Source organism: Nothobranchius furzeri, chromosome 9, assembly GCF_043380555.1.
Source record: "Nothobranchius furzeri strain GRZ-AD chromosome 9, NfurGRZ-RIMD1, whole genome shotgun sequence".
Classification (NCBI taxonomy): domain Eukaryota; kingdom Metazoa; phylum Chordata; class Actinopteri; order Cyprinodontiformes; family Nothobranchiidae; genus Nothobranchius; species Nothobranchius furzeri.
The window spans coordinates 53896261-53914018 of record NC_091749.1 but is presented as its reverse complement, the minus strand read 5'-3'; the positions used below and the strand labels follow the sequence as shown (position 1 = coordinate 53914018).

Genomic DNA, 17758 nt, shown 5'->3' with positions numbered 1-17758 from the left:
TGTGACAGAAAGTTGATGTTTTATCTGTGAGTCTGCGAATCTCAGTGTGTACCAACTGTGCACCATTATCTGGTGCTAAACAAACCAAATAATATTGAACGTGTGGGCTAAGCCATAAATTTCACGTTTTCTGCAGACTTATTCTACCAATGACTGATAAAAGGGATAGGATGGAGGTTTTTGCTCAGCTTGGCTCCAGAGGAATAAAGACAAAGACCCAGGTTAGAAATCTTGGTGTCATAATTGATTCAGACCCAAGCTTCACTGGTTACGGCTATAGTATCTATAGGATCAGCGTTTTATCATCTTCTTCAAATAGCATGACTCAGAGGTCTCATGTTCAGACAAGACTTAGAGAAACTCATTCATGCATTCATCTACAGCAGGCTGGACTATTGCAATGATCTTTTGTCTGGTCTTCCCAAAAAGCTGTGAAGCATCTGCAGAATGCTGCTGCTAGAGTCTTAGCAAGAACCAAGAGAACTGAACACATCACCCCTGTTCTAAAATATCTACACTGGTTACCAGTAAACTACAGAATTGATTTCAGAGTGCTACTACTAGTTTATAAATCACTCAATGGCATGGGGCCAAAATACACGTCGGATCTCCTTCCTGTATATACACTAGGCAGAGCTCTGAGCCCAACTCTACTACTTTTTGATTCAAAACTGAAAACTTTCATGTATTCATCATCCTCTGAATGAATATTTCTTATGCAACACATTCTGTACTAGGGCTGCTCAATTAATCGAATTTTAATCACGATTACGATCTGAGTTTTGAACGATTATAAAAACAAAACAAGCCGATTATTTGCTCCTCCCGCTTGCGCTGCCCTGAGTTGCAAATGAAGCGCTCCTCCCACAGTGTTGCCGACTTAGCGACTTTGACGCCATTTCTAGCAGCTTTTCAGACCCCCTTCTTGACTTTTTAATCCTAAAAGTACCTAGCGAACATCTCAGAAACATCTCTGGTAACCCTTAGCTACTTTCTGGATAACTGTCGTCGACATTTCCTGCAGGTTAGTTAAACACTCTGCCTGTGCTCCGGAACGTTCTTCACAACATTAGGAAAGGGAATGATGTAGTGATGTGTCGGTCGCTAAAGACAGCTCTCGGAGCCGGCTCCCTGTTGGATTAACCAGAGTGAGTGACACACACACCGCACCTGCGGACTCCTGAGCAGCTAAAAACAGCTAAATGTGCGCGTGCGGCGTGCTAAACACACGTGCAGCTTGCCCGATTGCTGTGAGACCGAGGTGGGGGGTGGGGGTGCAGCTGTGGTTGGGACAATTATTACATTAACTGATGGACCTGTAAATAAATAGTTTATAAATAAGGTAGAAATAAGTTCCTCACGCTGATAAATAATAACTAATCTCTCTGAGGACACGGTGCTAGTGCACGCTCCTACAGCACCTTGACACGACTAAATACATATTATGCAACATTTTGTGAACATCAATTTATTTGCGTTTATTTGTTATAAATGCCACTGTATAATTCTTGCTGTCAGTATGTGCAAGATATTGGTATTTGGGTCTGTACTGGTTAGACTTAAATGAGTTAAACCAAGGTCTATAGCCCTTGGGTCATACACTATGAGCTATAAGTATATTGGTCTTTTTATACTGGGAATCAGGCGTTCTTTTAGTGATCATCTTGTTTCTTATTTTTGTCCTGATTGTGCCCTGAGCAGTTTTATGACTGAATAAAAACAAATAAAATCAACATAAATTGAAAAATCGTCCTAAATAATCGTGATCTCAATTTCAGTCACCATAATCGTGATTATTATTTTTGCCATAATCGAGCAGCCCTATTCTGTACTGCACTTAAATCTGAAATTAGTTTGTGTATTTAATTTGTTCTAAACTTATTTGTATATTTTAGTAGTGCCGTCTCATTATTGTACTGTTTGTGCTATTCTCGCTAATGGGAAGCACATTGAACTGTCTCTGTATGAAATGTGTTATACTAATAAAGTTGCCTTGCCTATGTTTATTTTACAAATTGTTACTTTATGCACATAATGACAATATTTACTTTAAAATACAGAATTTTGAATGTTAAAAATTAAAATTTGAATTGTGTTTTGTTCTAAAATAAAGATTTTGTGCCACTACACTAAAATTTAACAATAAAGTTAAAGTCATCATCACACACTGATGAAATTACTTCTCTGCATTTGACCCAATTTTGTGGAGGGGAGTGGTGAGCTGCTAGCCTGGCAAGCCAGACTAAATAAATGTATTATTTAAACTTTGCAAAGCAAGAATTTGGTCTAGTTCACTAGGCTAGTGAGCTGCAGCTGTGGCTGCGCTCTGGAACTATTTGGTGGTTTAACCCCCTAACCTAACCCCTTAAAGCTGAGTGTCAAGCAGGGAGGCATTGGTATGACCCGACCCGGCTTTGACCCCCAATCTTCCAGTCCCAGGACGGACTCTCTACTACTAGGCCACTGAGAACATGGCAGAACTAAATTCAACTGAGCAACCTGTGAACAAAAAACATCTTCTGATAGGAATTGGTCAGTACTATGTTTGAACAACTTATTTAGTTTTCAGCCAATCTGAAGTTTAAAATTCCTTTTTTTTTTGTTAATAAATGCATGTTTTTCAAGCTGCAAGTAAAAAAAAGATTTTTTTTTTCCAGGTCTTTGAAGTCTCCACAGGTAATTGCAAATATATTCGTGCAATAACAGGTAATAACAGATTTGGGTTTTTTCCTTCAGAATAACCTTCAAGTTAATCATAAGTTTAAAGGAAAAATGTTTGAATTTTATTTTTATGGTTCTGGAATCTGATCTGTACAAGAAACTGGATTTGTCCCCAAAACAAGAACCTGTTCATCTTTAACGTATAATTCTGCAAAACTCACTTTTTGCATCCTTTTGTGCGGTCATGTGGGCCTCTAAAAACACTTCGAATGTGAAAAAAAAAACATCCATCTGTTTCTGTCAGGAATTATGGGCCTAAAACAAGTAGTTTTAAAAAGTCCTCATTAGTGATGTCATAAAAGGGGAAAGTAGGTTAAAACCATCTTTCACATGCAAGAGAGAGCTGCTGCTGGAGGAGCAGTGAGTGCGTTTACATGCAGCCAGTAACCCTTTTAAAACCCGAATATTCACAATAACCCGGTTCCGCAGGTCCATGTAAACACCGCCAAAAACCCGGATATGCTCATAACCGGGTTTTTAAAAACCCGGTTACTACACCTGGGGTAACCCTTTTCTAACCCAAATGTTTGGTCGTGTAAACTCATATCGGGATATCCCCATCAAAGCATGTGTTCTGCGCATGCTCTGTTCGTAAGGAATCTTGGTCTTTTGAGTAGCGAGACGTCTTGTATGCGCCAGAACACCGGAAGTAAACAACAAGTTAGGAGCAACATGGCGAGTCGCGGCACAGCACCCCACCACACTTTTGGAGTGACGAGGAAACTAAAGCGCAAACAAACACGGTCGCTATCTCTTCCGAACTGGGAAACATGTTGTTGTTTTCACGGATACCGGAACAAGAAGAACCGGAAATGACGCATATTGCGTCTGGACGTAGTCCATACGTCCTGACACTACCCCAGCATCCACATTTAAATCGGGTTATGCAAGTTAGAGGTAACTCTTTCTATTTATGCTTGTAAACGGGTTATTCTGATCAACTCAGAAACCTGAATGCTGACCTTAACCCGATCATACCCGGATATTGGCTGCATGTAAACGTAGTCATTGACTCTTCTCCAAAACCCTCCCAGACAACTGAGCTTCTCAGCTTACTGCAGTCTGAGCGGGGGATGGGTGGGCGTGCCCAGCTCCAGCTTGTTTACTTAAAGGGACAGAGCCCTGAAACGGCTCATTCTGGAAGGTACTGAAACTGTCAAAAACAAAACAGTTGGAATTGTTTCATTTGAGTGGGAATTTGGGCAAAGAACTTAACATGTTTGTATCGACCATAGAAACATTATATAACTTAAAGAAAAAGATCATAATCCGCATCTTCTTAAAATAACTTAGAATATGTACATTTCTCTTCGTGAATATCTTTTTAAGCAGATGTGTTAGAGTGAAAATGGCGACAGCAGCCCGAGTACCAAGCGTCTTAACTGAGAAAACAAGTTTTTTTGAGGGAGAGAGTGTGAAGCACAAGGAGGTGATAAGACAAGATACAAAGAGGTACGATGAATAAATATGAGGCAGCGCTTTGCTAGGTGATAAGATTCACACCAGCTTGGCATCATAAGAATGGGGTTGGAGAACTGGTTCAAGGGCCAGAGAAAGATGACAGAAGGGTGAAGTGGTTAGAATACCTTGGCCAGAAGCTAGACACTTTAGATCTGAAGCCTTCAAGAGCCTCTGCTGACTTTACCAGCAGCAACAGGGTTTCAGTCTATTACTCTAAAAGTAAAGACACAATTGTTTGTATCTTAATTAAATGTTTGGGCTCAGTGCAGCCTGCTTTCTGAGTCATCTCCTGCTTTCATTAAAAGGAAGAGGGATGCTCTTCAGAGGCCAACTCGTTGAAGGAACTCCCAGCCTGCAGCGTCTTCCAGAGTGAAATTATTTGCAGGAGGAGTGAGTGATTTTTAGGCCAACTGCCCCGCTGACTGATGACCTGCTGTTCACTGGCAGACTGGTGGAGTGAGTGACTAACTGTGTGGGTGACTGGTTCTGCATCGAGCGGAGGCTGGTGTCTGCACCTGCATTCATTACAACACATCATTTATCTTTTCATTTCTTTCTGATGCACAAAAAAAGATGCAAAAAAAAAAACATTGGATTAAAAAACAAAAGTGCATTTCAGGTTTATTCTGTTTTCTTCATAGCTAAACTTGCAAAAAACAAGACTCAACTACTGAACAACTTTCATCTAAATTTCATTCACTTTATCCAACTTAATAAAACTTAATTCATAAAAGATGTATTAATAAACTATTAATTGTTTTAGTAGTTTAGAAACATATTTCTGTAAACTGAAGCAGAGTCACGAGACAACAAATCTTATTTTAATGCCATCTAATGACTTAACAGTTAACTAGGTAATTAGAGTTTATAACATTGTCACCTATATCCAAGTCATTTATATTAGAAGTCTTATTGTTTAGTAAATATCATGTCCTTTTTCACTTATAACTTGATGTTCTGGTAGAAATATTGCATCTTTAGAAGTTGTTTGGAGAACTTGATGTAAAATAATAATACCGATTCTTTTTCATTATTGTCATTATCCGTTAACAACCCCAGATGCTGTCAGTGATCCACGAAAATTAAGTAATCTGTTAGTATTTGTATGAAATACACAAATATCTTTCATTTTGTGTGCATTCACATTAGTTGTTACTAAAATGGTCAGTGTTTTTAATAGTGATGCACTGATATGAAATTTACGGGCCGATACCGATATTCGATATTAAGACCACTGTTGTGGCCGATAATCGATATTTGCAGACACCAATATACTGACAATATTGCTTCTAAAATCAGCAGATTTTGTACAGAATGAAAATTATTAAAGCCGAATTTACGTTATGTACACACAACACACACTTTACGGTTCTGAGATAATTACAATCACTGTGACATGACTACACAAATACACATCACCCCTCACCCTCTGAAACAGGCAAACAAATGGTGACAAGATGGAAAAAATAACGATTGGTAATAAGGGCCTGTTTATTTTTTTAATCGGACCAATACCGATATATTAAAAAATGACTAACACTGACCGATATCGATATTGATGCAGATATATTGTCCATCCCTAATTTTTAAGTCAATCGAAAAGGCTAAAGCATTATTCAAATATCATTTTTTTAGATTAAAGCAGCACATTCTGCTAAACTTAGCAAACAAGTGTTTGTTTTCAAAGTCGAGCAGCAATTAGCACAAACTTGGAGCTAAAAGCACAAATGGGATGCCCCGCTGCTTTTGTTTTATATTTAAAATGTTTTACAAATGTGGTTTTGTTCTAAACCAAAGCAAAACTGTAGTGGTTGAAAGAACATTAGCCAAGTAAAAGCCTGCAAAAAAGCCTGCTCGCTGTCCCTCGTTCTAGGTGTCGTACTCGCGGGGACCAGGCTTTCTCAGTCCTAGCACCGTCACTCTGGAACCAGTTGCCACCCTCAGTTAGGCTGTCCCCATCTCTGCCAGCCTTTAAGAGTCGCCTAAAAACACACCTCCTCCGCTTGGCGTTTCCAGAACATGTTTGATTTTGGCTCTTTTATGTTGAATTTATTTCACAGTTTTCATTGGTTCACTCAATCCATTGTTTTACACATTTGTCCTGTACCAGAATGTTTCACCTATTTTGTAATTTGTATTGCTTTTATTTTTGATGTATTCAATATATTTACCTTCAACTGAACCATGTTCAGCGCTTTGGGCTTCCTGACAGGGTTGCGGAAGGCGCTTTATAAATAAAGCTTTGATTGATTGATTGAAGTAGCTGCTGATCACCAACTTAACCGATACGACCCACACAGAGCTGTGGGAAGCCATGTATTAGGTTGACACAGGACTGAATTGTGCGCAAGGGTAAATCATTCAGAGCTGTAAAAAATTACTGAGTCTGCTAAATAAAGTTGTTTGACTGTAAAAAAAATTATTTAACAGATATAATTTCATGCTTGTAAGATAAAAACCACCACAATTCAGATTCTTGCCAATCCAAAGTGACTCTATGGTCACTTGCAGCAAATTTAATGAATAGTTCATTAACTGTGGTTTCTTCTGAGATAAAACTGGAGGGCTAAGAGTTCAGATTGTTTCAGATGCATTTAAGAAGTCACAGAGGACTGAAGCGACTGAAACGGTGCTGTGGCTACAAGCATGCAGGACATCTTGAAGAATCTTTATAAACAGATTCTGTAACCACAGAGCTAGCAGAAGAAACGCTTGTGAGCCACGAGAACATAATATCAAGTTTCTTATTTGGGAAGTAATTCTAAACCTTCATCCGTCATCCTGCCAATTCTCACATCTTTGCGAGAAACCTGACAGTGATGAGAGAAAGCAAAAGAACCAAATGTAATAAAATGTGTGGTTTTACAGCTGACTGCCTAAAGATTTAAGGTCTTTCATGAGTTCAGTTGTTCAGTTATAAAAAAGGTTAAAACAACTTTAATAAGGTTGGAGAAAAATGACATTCAGCCATTTATAATAACAAACATTCTTTTCGTTCAAGAGATTTAATAATCATTATCAAATTTTTATTGATCAGACATGAACAATGACATAAATTATTCCTTTTATTTCTGCAGACGTCTGGTCAGTTTTTCTGTTTTCCTCCCCTGTCATTATACATTATTGATCTGTTCACTAATGCAACAACACAAAAGCCAAACTGTTATTACCCCATTATAAATGTTTGAAGTAAAATAATCAATGGTGATGACTTTGAAATAAGAATGTTAAATTCATTTATCATTTCAACACAAATGTTCTACTTTCTGTTGTCAAGCCATTTTCATAATATTAAACACAAGCAGCAAATCTACTTTGGTACATGCATAATTAAACTTAGTGTTATTTTGTTCACGGACTCCTCTGATTGCTGCAAATATCTCAAAACAAGTTATAATGAATATTTCTGTTAGAATGCATTTAAATGACTGATGAATCAGGACCCGCTGCAGTTTGCTTATCGCCATGGAGTTGGAGTTGAAGATGCCATCATCCAGCTGCTTCAACCAACCCACTGTCATCAGGACAAAGCAGGCAGCACTGTGAGGGTCATGTTCTTTGATTTCTCCAGTGCATTTAAGACAATTCAGCCTGATGTACTTTGCCAGAAACTCCAGAAGACACAGGTGGGGGCCTCAACTATCGCCTGGACTAAAGACTACCTGACAAACAGACCACAGTTTGTGAGGCTGAAGAACTGCACATCAAACCAGGCGATCAGTAACATTGGAGCACCACAGGGGTGCTATTCCTTTTCACCCTGTACACCTCAGACTTCCAGTACAAATCAGAGACCTGTCATCTACAGAAATACTCAGATGACTCTTCAGTTGTCGGGTGTATCAGAGATGGACAGGAAGCTGAGTACAGAGAGCTGGTGGAGCGCTTTGTGCCATGGTGTGGAAACAATCATCTGACCTTGAACATGAACAAAACAAAGGAGATGATTTTAGACTTCAGAAGAAACAGGGTGGAGTCAAACACTGTTTCCATCATGGGAGAAGAAGTGGAGGTGGTTGTGGAATACAAATACCTTGGAGTTCACCTGGACAACAGACTGGACTGGAGAAAGAACAGCGAAGCCATTTACAAGAAGGGACACAGCAGACTGCACTTCTTGAGGACGCTTAGGTCCTTCAGTGTCTGTAGCAAGATGTTGCAGATCTTCTACAAGTCTGTTGTTGAGAGTGTAATCTCTTCAGCCATCGTCTGTTGGGGTAGCAGCATCAGAAGCAGGGACCTGAAAAGGCTCAACAGCCTAATAAAAAAGGCTGGTTCTGTTCTGAGGACGACTGTGGAACCACTGGAGGAGATAATGCAAAGAAGGATTCTCCAGAGAATCAAGAAAATTATGGACAACCCTGAGCATTCTCTTCACAAGACTGTCCAACAACGGAAGAGTGTCTTCAGTCAGAGGCTTCTTCAGTTTGGCTGCAACACTGACCGCTACTGGAGATCCTTCCTGCCAACAGCCTTTGTAATATACAACAACTCTTTGATGACTTGATTATTATTATTATTCTGAGCTACTACAGCAATCAATTTCCCTCTGGGATTAATAAAGTATTTTTGAATTGAATTTAATTTAATTAGTTACTGTCACCTTACATTTTGTTAAAAACTTGAGAAACCTTAAATAAATAAGGCATTTGCTAATATTCCAACAATTTTGTTTCATTACTTCTACTTTACCCATTTTAAACCACATGACTATGGGCTGTATTTAAGCTGCATTATAATAAAATTGTTATTTATGATAAATTTTTAATGATGCAACTTGCAAAATTTATTTCTGTTTTTATTGCCATAAGTTTAGAATGAGGGTACTCTGAAAAAGATGCATTCAGGAGGATGAAGGTCCATGATTATTTAGCTCTTTCTTTAAATAAAAAGCTCTTGTCAAGACAAATTGGCTGTAGCGGAGGATCTATAACACACTGTAGCTAAGCCATCACAGCAGTGACTGATGGAGGGTTTGGACTGGTCCAGTCAATATTAAAACACCTCCTTATTTGATGGATGAATGAAGCAAACTTATAAATCATAGATGGGTCTCACAGATGAAGCATGAGTTTAGTAAGCGACTTGCACAAGCTACATCCCTGGTAAACAACTTAAACACTGGACAGATTTCTATGACAGTTACTGTTTGATGCTCCCATCCGATCACATGATTTTCTCTGGATCTGCATCGGCGGAAAATATCGAATTTAACCTTATAAAGCAACAATCATGAATTTCTAAACTCATTCTGAGATAAAAACATTTTCAAACTGAATAACAATGACTTTGTTTTAATTCCAAAAAGTTCTTCTACATCAATATTAATTGTTTCTTGGATGAAAATACCGCCATGTCACACAATTTGTTTTCACGTGTCCTCACTGCAAATAGCTTTCAGAGTGCTAATGTTTTTAGCATTTAGCTTAGTGTTGTAACGTGGCGTTTATACCTTATTAACATCAAACAAACATACCAGAAATTTGGGTTTAGAAAGGCATAAAAAGTTAGTTACAAGTAGATCCATAACATGCAGCTGTTAGCTTGCAGGCTAAGGCAGAGCTAACGTGCCTCTTGGTGGACTGGGACCAAAATTCAGCCCTGGCATTTTACGAATCGTCGGCCCTCAGTCGGCCTTCCCCATTGGGAGAGCCGTGAGGGTGGGGGGTGTTGCCGCCCGCGGACTCGTCTCTATGCCGAATGTGAGATCTAATATGGACTAGGACTGTTAAACTACAAGCAGGGCCAGACCCCTGCGAGCGGAAGCCCTGGCCTTCCAGATCAGCTCATTCTCCACGAGCGGAGATCAGCGGGACATTAGCTACATGCTAACGCGGTAAAACAACTCCTATGTCAACGCTCTACCGCATTTCTCTTGCTAAAAATGCCTGGAAGAACTCTGTCAGCTTCGGGTTACCATGTAGCTAATGTTCTGCAGATCACCAGCTGTGGAGTAGTGTCGGCCCAAGCTGGGCAAGCAGCCCACTTGGCTAAGCGGCCCACTGGGACAGTGCCAGAATGCTAGATAGGCCAGTCCACCCCTGCGATTCCTGGGTATTTAGAAAAGAGAGCTGCATGATACACAGCCTTCAAACATAAATAAAAAAATAAAAATAAAAAAACTACTTCGGTGTGTTTTCCTTTTTTCTTCTTATGCTTAAGTATTGGATCAGGACTCGGTATCAGCAGATGCTCAAACTCAAATGACTCCAACTCGTATCAAGTGCAAAAAATGTGACCGGAACATTGTTACCAGTCATCCAGTTTAGTCAGTAATAACGTTCATCCATCAATAAACGTGGTCCAAAACTCCTCCAGATAAAGGTTGTCTGGAAAGTCTTGATTTTAAGAGACATTTTAACTCAACTACAATCTGCTAACTTCTGATCCATTTTCTCTACATGCTTTCCAAACACAACTACACACCCTCAAGACTGGAAGATTCAGCCGATCATCATACAGAATTCCTTTTCCCAAAGGGCACCACACAAAGCTAGGACTGTAATGGAGAGCCATACACTCAAATCGGTTCTGCCAGATGGTAAAGGGGACATATTATGCAAACCTCACTTTTTGAATCTTTTTGTGCTGTCATGTGAGTCTTTGTTTCCTTCAGGAATACTCCAAACATGAATAAACAGCATGCACTCGTTTTCTGTCAGTGTTTGGGTTCGGGAATTATACGCACATATTGTGACATCACAATAAGGAAAATTAGCTTAGAACCACCTCAGCAGCGGCTCTACTCTGAGCCACTCCCATGGCCCGAAGCAGCTAGTTTTTTTTTAAGTGACAGAGTCCTGAAACCGCTCATTCTGGAAGGTACTGAAACTGAAAAAAAGATTACTTTATGTGAGCGGGATTATGTGCAAAGAGCTTCGAGAACATGTTCTGTGTAGACCATAAAACTAAAACATAAATTGTCCCCTTAACAGATGAAAATTTGACACTGAGATTCAATAAAATATCAATGATTTGACTCAAATCGCCATGAAATCAGACTCCTGATGATGATACGTGCATCAGGGTGCCAACAAACACCAAAGAACCACGTTTGTTTTTCTTAAGCTTTAAATTATTATTTTTTTTTTTTTTACAGTCGTTTATGGATTTTCATGAATCATATTGCACATGCAGCCTGGATGGGTACAGCTAATGGACCAATTTCTAATCATCTTAATCACCAACCAAGTCCTGGGGATACATTAAGTGGGTAGAAGCTGGTATTGAACTGGCAACCCTTCAGTCAGCCACTCTTCGTTGAGCCATATCCACTAATCAGAGTGTTGTGAAAGCACACGGCTGTCTGAGTATGCGCGTCTCATTGGAGTGTTTTCAGACTGAAGACTTCAAAGAGCTCTCTGAAGGTTAAAAGGAGCAGAGAGCCTTTCTAAGGAGCGGCCATAAGGACGACATTAGTAGTTTGTTTGCATCCACTCTTCACAGCGATGCGATTATGTAGCGGCAGGACAGCAGCCTGTGGCTGACTTTAGCGATGATTCATAGATACAGTTCTTAATGTCCAAATAAACATTTCAACACATCAGTGTTTTCTTTTTCAAATAGACTTAAATATTCACAAACCTGTGCAACTGGGAACTATACAGTTGCTGCTTGCAACATTCACTCTGATCTATTACAATTAAGGGGATCTTTGATATTTTTTTAAAGTCCAACTCAAGGCCTTTCATTTTTTTTGCCTGCATTGTTTTATAAAATCATGTATTTTTCCATATTATACAAATTCTATGAAGCCCAGACTTCACCATCTGCTGACTTATTTGTCCATCGGTTAATTCTGGCAAACGTGCGCAAAACGTCATCAGCACCAGCCGGTGTTGCTTCCAGTGAAAATGCATTTTTAAAGGCACGGTGCATGCTGAGTGAACATGTTCAGCCAATCAACACAGGATCACAGGTGGATCAATCACCTTCTCCAAGGAGTTCTTGTTCAGCTAAAAATGCAACTACTTAAAAAAATGCACGTGTATAAGCAAAAACATTTACTGCAGTCAGAATATTGTGGACTAACGAGGAAATGCAGAACAAAATTCATCGGTGTTTCAAGCAGCACAAAGGACATAAAACATTCCTGTTCCTCCTCATAGCTCGTTTTCAGGCATGCTGTGAAGCTCTGATTGTGATTTCAGTGTTGCAACAGCATTGATATTAGCATAAAAGGAAAAAACAAAAGACATGGCAGCATGCAAGCCACTTTAAGCTGTGACTGACCCTGATACAATGTGTGTTTTCCCCAAAAAATCTAATCAAAGCTCCAGCAAATAAACTGATGCAGTAATTATAGAAAATATGTCTTCTTGCTTTACCTGTAGCGTCCATCTGATGACTAGTAGAATTTTGCACATTAGCGTCATCTGCCTTTTCCTTTAGCTAAATTTAAGTGGCTTACTTCTTTCATAGTCTGTGATCAAATTCGGCCACATTGTCATCTCATATCAACTGAAAACTAACTTAGAAATATGCATCAAACACCCACACAGTGATTTTGAAGTAATGCATCTAAATGTCTTAAAGGCTTTGCTGCGTGCGGTGTGGTGGTTCATCTTTGGGCAACACAGTGACCGCTACGGATGTCAGCCAAAGAGGCAGTCCGCCATACTCCCTCAAAGAAGGTAAAAATACATCCTTTTTCTAAATAAACCTCTATCTGCTTTTGCCTCAAAGAAAAGCCCAAGTCAAAATAGTCCAAAGTCACCTTCTTCGTATCAGTAACATCCCGCCCACCAAACCGATAGAGAGCTGTGATTTGAACCGCTACGGATATCAGCCAACAGGGCAGTCGGCCATTACATGAACTACATAAAACATAAATAAACATAATAATACACAGTTTTTCTTAATAAACATGCTGTGAGTTGGTCTGCAGCTCCTGCAGAAAAGTTTCACTTTATTAAAGAAAAAGGAATATATCGACACTTTGATGAATAAAGTAACAAAAATTATTAAACAGTTTTTTCCCCAACCAATAGATAATCAATATGCCCTCTGTTTTTCTGGTGGAACTATCAACACATATTGCGACTTTTAATAGACTTTAATGCTGTCTTTAAAGGGACACTAGGCAGTTTAGGCTTGCTTTTAGCACCCCCTAGTGTCCCTTTGTAAAATCAAAAGCTCCTCGCTGTGCGTTTGTCGTATTTAACGCCTTAATTAAACAGCTGAAATGTCTCCCCAGCCTTCCTCAGTGTTTACAGGAGTGGTTCATCACTAAATTGAACAAATCAGCTGTGTTCATGATCGAAAACATGAAGGAAACTTGCTGGAACAAGACTGCAATGCCAAGTATGTCAGTTCAATTTTTTCAAAGTCCCAACCCACTGCACCGGCAACTCTGACGTGGAATATTCTGGCCACAGAGGGCGATGTAGGCAGGGTGGCCTTTCATTAACCCTGCAGCGAGGTTAAAAAAAATGGTAGAACATCACTCCAGTATTACACACACTGCAGTGGCTTATGGTGAAACATTGCATTGAGGTCAAGGTTCTTGTATTTACATTCAAGTCACTAGCAGGGACTGTGCCACCTTATCCATCATCACTACTGCAGAAACACACCACCTCAAGATCACTGCGCTTCGCTGCCCAAAACCTACTGGTTCTTCCACAAACCAAGCGTAAGAGATCGAGCTTTTACTGCTTTGGCCCCAAAATTGTGGAATGGCCTTCCCTGGAAATTAAACTCACAACTTCACTTGGGGCTTTTAAAGCAAATTTGAAAATGCACTACAGGCTCACAGCACCCCGTTAGGCCTCTGATCTGATCGTTTTAACTGATGTGACTGGTTTTTAGTCGTTGTTTGCATGCTTAGCTAAATTTAGATATTGTTCTGGTACTCGACATGAGCTCTTGTGTAGTACTTTTAACTTTTTATGATGTATCACTTATTATTTTAATGTTTGTTGTTTTTAGACTGCTGTGTTCAGCGCTTTAGGCTGCCTTCATTGGCAACAGGAAGGCGTTCTATAAACATTAAATGAAATAAAGGGTCATTTTAGTACATACTGGCTCAAGAAAATTATTCAGAAATATCTAAAAGTTGTAAAGTATCCCTTTAAAGGAAAGTATTTCAAGTATTTTGAATACAGGATTAAGCAAAGCAATGGAATACATTACAAAATACATTTTAAAGCAGGTATTCAGTATTCTGTAACTAAATACATTTACAAAGTATTCTTCCCAACACTGTCCATAGGTGATGAAGCAGGGGGCAAGAAGTTGTAATGAAGGAAGTGAATGTCCTGCAGTTAGACCCAGCAGTCGCCAATATAATCTGCAACAACTGTTATGAATAAATAAACGCCTTAATTCTGCCCCTTCTCATCTTCCAATGAGCTGAAAAGTGGACCTGGGCATTGCTGCAGGGATAAAGGTCACATTTCCATCAGAATCCAGAGGCTCAGTGAAAAGTCAGCTGGAAATTAATTTCTGGAAAATGACATTGTTTTCCCTGCTAATTAATGCTGATGAGTACCTAATCCACATTTGGACCACAAATACTTTTTAAGCTTCATCAAATATTTCAAGCTGTGTTCTTTTTAGCAACAAAACATTTTGAGTTGTTAAAACGGAGCAAAACACTCAAAACGACGTAGTACCAGTGAGAAAGCAAACATACTAGATTAAGCTTTACATTAAATTAATCAGGAGTTTTTAATATTCGCTAAACACCATATAGCCTCGAAAGAGTCCAGAAAAAGAAAAAAGTTGAAGTAATAACTTGAAGTGCAGAAAACCTGGTGGTGAAAAACTGATGACAACATTTAAAGGGTTTTGCGCACAAGTTTTTAAGGTGGATTTGTTTTAAAAGTGGGTGTCGGCAGTCATCGTCTCACTAGAATGCTCTGTTCGGGGAATCGAGAAGAAATTCTTCTCAGAGTTGCGCTAACAGCTTTTTCATGTAAAACTCAAATCTTTGTAAACTCATAGCAGCTCAAGTGAATGCTGCCTCAAGAGTCAGTGCCAAACAAAAATTATACAGCAATATATTCTACAATAGAGTTCACTTTAATGTCTGCATAATTTTGAGTTTGTTACTTTTAATTTAATTAATCTCTTGAGCAGCTGATATCCCTCTGACTGCTGTCTACCACAGGTAGGACACGGACGTCTATTATTAAATCAGTATGTTTATTTATTTTACTTTATTGATACAAAACCATACCTACAGGCTAACATACCCGACCTGACACTCTCAGCTAAAATACAATCTGAGTTTAGGATTATGTGGAGTAGAGATGAATGGCAAAAAATATATAAAAAGTTGTTAAACTGAAATGGAACAATAACGATGATGAAAAGTGTTAGTCTGAGTTGTTAGAGTGGATCCCTACCAGTCATGTGACAAGAAAACAAACTGCCATTCAATTTGATTAAATGCCATTTTTAATCTGAGCTCTTCATCTCTCTTATCTTGACCGAAAATTTTCACCCACTACCATCAAGCATGCACATATTAAGACTTTTTTATTCAGTTATAAGAAAGTTGATTAAATTATTTTAATTTAACGGATACTTTGTGCTAAAATGACCCTTTACAGGGTTAATGGATGGCCATCCAGCTCCTGTCGCCCCCTGTGGCCAGAATACCACAATTGCAACTTAAGAGTTGCCGGTCCGGTCTGTTGAGACTTAAAAAAAATTAAGCTGGCATACCTGGTGCTAGGGCTGGGAGATATGGTCTAAAATTAGTCTGTCTGTATATTGAAGAGTTCACCTTGATAACGATAAATGGACGATAACTACATATGTGCTCAAAAACAAAAGCTGCCCACTAGATGGCGTTGTCAAGTGTAGTACAGTGAGTTAGGTTATCATGCGACTCAAGGTGGTACAGCTTCTTGAAGGGACATGAACGTTGCCAGCCCTAACCCCTACTGCACACTGGAAGCATCAGCGGCGTGGAATCGCAGCGGAACGGCACTGCTTCAAACAGAACCATTATAGTCTATGGAGCGTTTCAAACATCAATTATTGCAGTTAACATGGGGCTAGACAGGAAATCACACACTGTTTCAGTGTAAAATCCCTAGTAATTTTCTAAATAAAAGTATTGCAGCAACTAGGGCTGTCGCAATAATCGCAAGAACAATATATCGCGATATTAAGAAACCCACCGCGCTGCATGACGTGCCACCGCAATTACCGCACTTGATTAAATCTCGCGACAGCGCATGCTGAGAGGTAAAGTCTGCGCTGATCGAGGAGATAGTAGGGCACTTTTTTTATTTCTGTTAGATGTTGCAGCCAAATTTGCATTTCAAAGTTAAACCTCCTGAATGTTGTTTTTAAGTTCAGTCAGAGAATGCCGTTACTGCCCTTTGATCTGCATTCAATAAAGTGTTAAAAATGGCCATGTATTTTTTTCTAACATTTTTTAAATGTGTAAGCACAATGTTTCAAAGGAAATATTGCCATGAGTTTAGTAATTAACAAACAAATTTGCCAAGTACATAAATAAAAACGGGGTGCAATAATATCGCATATCGCAATATTGAGCTGCCCTGACTCACCGCAGGGGGAATTCCTCAATCGCGACAGCCCTAGCAGCAACGCAGTTCTGTATAGATGAAGCTTACTTGTGTGACCCAGCGGCTCATTTACTCACAGCATCATTCCAGAATTGCAGCAGTGTGTTTCCACGGCTTTAATCCTGGACGTGGAGAGGAACAACATCATATATGACATCAAACAGCGACAACAACATATTTCCTTCTTTTTGGTTTAATGGCGAATTGCATAAACAAACCACAACCATTGAAGTCTCGAGGGATCTTGTGATCTTGCGAGTCGAGGAGGGAGCATGTCAGAGAAGCCTCTTCACTGCTGAGACTCTCCTGATTTGCACTGGAGTGCAGTGATTGTCGCAAATAAACCGTTCCACGCCGCCGATGCTTTCAGTGTGCAGCCGGGGTCACATATTTTTCATTTGTTTTTATTACCAAACTTATTGACGTGGGAAAAATGACATCAGTTGGAGTCAGAAATTTTGACAATAATACCTTTTTGATTCATCACCCAGCCCTACCTGGTGCTGCAGTCAGGTTCCAGTATGTTCCCTAACCCTGCATTGCTTGATGTTTGTAACACCTCTCTCAGCACAAGTTTACAGCCATAAATAAGAAGTTCCAACCACCCTGTTTTAGTTTTCTTCCCATTTCACAGAAAATTAAAATTATTTAAAAGTTTCGTACCAAAAGGCTCCAATGTCTTCATGCTTAACCCTAATTACCAAAGACAAATCAAAGGAGAAGTTTGTTTTTAGCTGAGTGCTTTCTTACCAACAGTCCTAATAGTCTCCTTAGTTTCTCTCAGCAGCAGAGTCTGGACTCATTACAGCATTGTGTTAGTCACTCATCACGCTGAGAAAGATGCTGCCGTTACAGGAATGAATATCCTGAACTTAAAGCAAATGCATGAGTGATGTTTTTTTAAAGTTCATGGTTCTCGACACAATTAATCCCATCTGGGCTAAAAGGCCTTTCAAAGACCGTTTAATGAAAGCACCCATAGGCACAGGTGTTGGTTGGACTGCATTTTCTTCATCAAATTAACGCTG

At 39.4% G+C, this 17758-nt stretch overlaps 1 protein-coding gene across 1 annotated transcript in view; it reads right to left on the bottom strand.

Annotated features, from left to right (window-relative positions):
- Positions 1–17758, bottom strand: part of tspan15 (tetraspanin 15) — a 57610-nt gene that overhangs the window by 8924 nt on the left and 30928 nt on the right. The window lies entirely within an intron of this gene.